Here is a 2,178-nt window from a genome sequence, read left to right as displayed (position 1 = left end):
AAAGGGGAGTGAATATGCAGAGTTATCAGAACCTAGCAGGACGGGAAACTGCTGGCTGAAGCATGTTTCCCTGAAAACCCTAGTGCACAATGTTATCTGCAAGTCTGTAGAGTAGAGGCTGTATCTGGACTACTTCTGATCGGCCTGTCCCCTGCATGCCCTTATCCTCCGTGCTCCTTTTCTGCATTAAGCTATCGTGTGAAGCCAGGGAAAGGCTTAGGTACAAAAATGGGCGCATATGCCTGAGCCCTGTTGCCTGCTACCGCAGGCGCTGCTTTGCGGGAGAGGCTATGGATCTGTAGCAGCACAGCAGTTGTGAGACCCTGCTAGGGCAGGAGGCAGTGGGGCAAGGTGGAGTCCAGCGTGAAAGAAAACTCCAGGGTGAAACACTTCTGTTTCAGCATGCCTTGCTCAGCTTTGGGTCAGACTCTTAGCAGCAGTAGTAGCAGGTTTCCGTGCTTGGTGTCTTTTGGGTTTTCTAGTAAGACGGTGGTTTTTGAAGAGAGGTGGGATACCATATCCAATGGGATACCAATTGTCTGCTTTGTAGCAGCTAGAAATAAATGCCTTGAAGTGGTGGGAGAGGGGTGGGATACCTTGAAGTGTGGGGAGAGGGGGGTGTTAATTGTATTTACAGATGAACAACTAAAATGCCTCTCAGCTGTGGAAGAGCTCACAATAAAACCAGTGACATCCATCCTGGCTGCTTTGCAGCTTGGGGTAATAGTTCCCAGTTGCAATGATATTTCATTGAACATGTAAAACACTAAGAATTCTAACAAACAAACAGTGAAGTTTGGGCTCACTTTCTACAAAAAAAAAGTAGCCAGATAGGTATTCTTCCATCGACTAGTGGGCTATTTCACACCAGGAGATTAAGGCTGCAGTACAGTGGTAGAAATCCTAATATGTAACTTTGTTGTCATTGCTGTTTAGATTAATGCAAGATTTCTATTCTCTCTTTCTTCCCTCACGTCTAGCAAAACTGTACAATCTAAAGTGGACTGCATTTTGGTAAGTACAACTCCAGAATGCTTTTTAATATTTAATAAACTGCAAGACCAAAATAGATGGCTCTGGAGACTGACAGCTATTCTGAAGCCTTTCCTTAGCAGTGCTTTAAGGTACTGCCACTCAACATGATCAAAATTAGTTCCCATTGCCAAAAAAATACATGATGTGGGTTTGGTGTTTATTTTCCGTGGAAGCATTGACCTCTCATTGTCAGCAGCAAGAGGCTGTGATTGCCACTTGTGCAACTGTCAGTACAGATACAGCACAGAAACTAGTTTTGTAAGCAGTTTTTTGGGGTTTTGATTTTATGGAACGCAAGTCCATGTATCACACAGATCAGAGTATGCAAGAAGCACATTGCACCTACAAGTTCCATTGTTGTTTAGGCCTTTAAAGACGATGATTATTGCTTTTGTTGTTGTTTCCTTGAAACAGCTAATTGACGGCCAGTACTATATTTTAAAGAAGGTGCTAGGTTGAACTGCATATTTGCAAAAAAATCTGGCAGACTAATGTCCTGGTCTGTGAAAATCTTGCAGGTGTCAAAATTACCAGATTTTTTGTTTGTCTTTTAAGTCTTGCTGACCTCAAGAGTTTCACACCATCTTGAGTACCTTCCCAGAAATGCGCAACACTACAAGTGCTGTTAGCTCTGCTGCACTACTTAGGACAGGGAGATCTATCTTTATTTGAAGAAGAAGAAGAGCCCTTGAAATGTATAAACATAATCTTCCTTTGTGCATTAAAATAACAGGATCTGGACAGTGATAAGACATTATTTCTGGGGAGCATATATCTAGCATTTAACTCAGAGGTTTTGTTCGATTGTTTTTAATAGTGAGCAGGTTGTGAGTTGCTTTAAATCAGGGTCTGAGCTCTTAAATCTTAAGACTGGAAGGGACTGCTTATTCTAACTTTACACCTTCAGCATTTCATCCAGAAGTACCATCGGGTAAGATAAAATGACAACATAGAGAGCCATCTGGATACTATCAAATAGTATTTGTTCAATGGCTAGAATATGCAAGAATATGTTCTGTGGCTGAGCTCAGTAAGAATACTCCTTAAAGTCACATTATCAAAGGCTAATTCAGGTGGCACTGAATTATCTTTACCTAAAACGTATGTGAATCTTCAGTGGCAGGAGGGGAAAACTCACATTTT

At 41.8% G+C, this 2,178-nt stretch overlaps 1 protein-coding gene across 1 annotated transcript in view; it reads left to right on the top strand.

Annotated features, from left to right (window-relative positions):
- Positions 1-987: 987 nt before the first annotated feature.
- RFX7 (regulatory factor X, 7) overlaps positions 988-2,178 on the top strand; it is a gene marked incomplete at its 3' end in the record, with an annotated part of 24,366 nt that continues 23,175 nt past the window's right edge. The window contains exon 1 of the mRNA XM_010146375.1: positions 988-1,014. The remainder of the gene's footprint in view (positions 1,015-2,178) is intronic.

This window comes from Buceros rhinoceros, unplaced genomic scaffold (assembly GCF_000710305.1).
Source record: "Buceros rhinoceros silvestris isolate BGI_N320 unplaced genomic scaffold, ASM71030v1 scaffold34002, whole genome shotgun sequence".
NCBI classification, from domain to species: domain Eukaryota; kingdom Metazoa; phylum Chordata; class Aves; order Bucerotiformes; family Bucerotidae; genus Buceros; species Buceros rhinoceros.
Note: the sequence above shows the minus strand (reverse complement) of the source record. Positions and strands in the feature narration are given on the sequence as shown.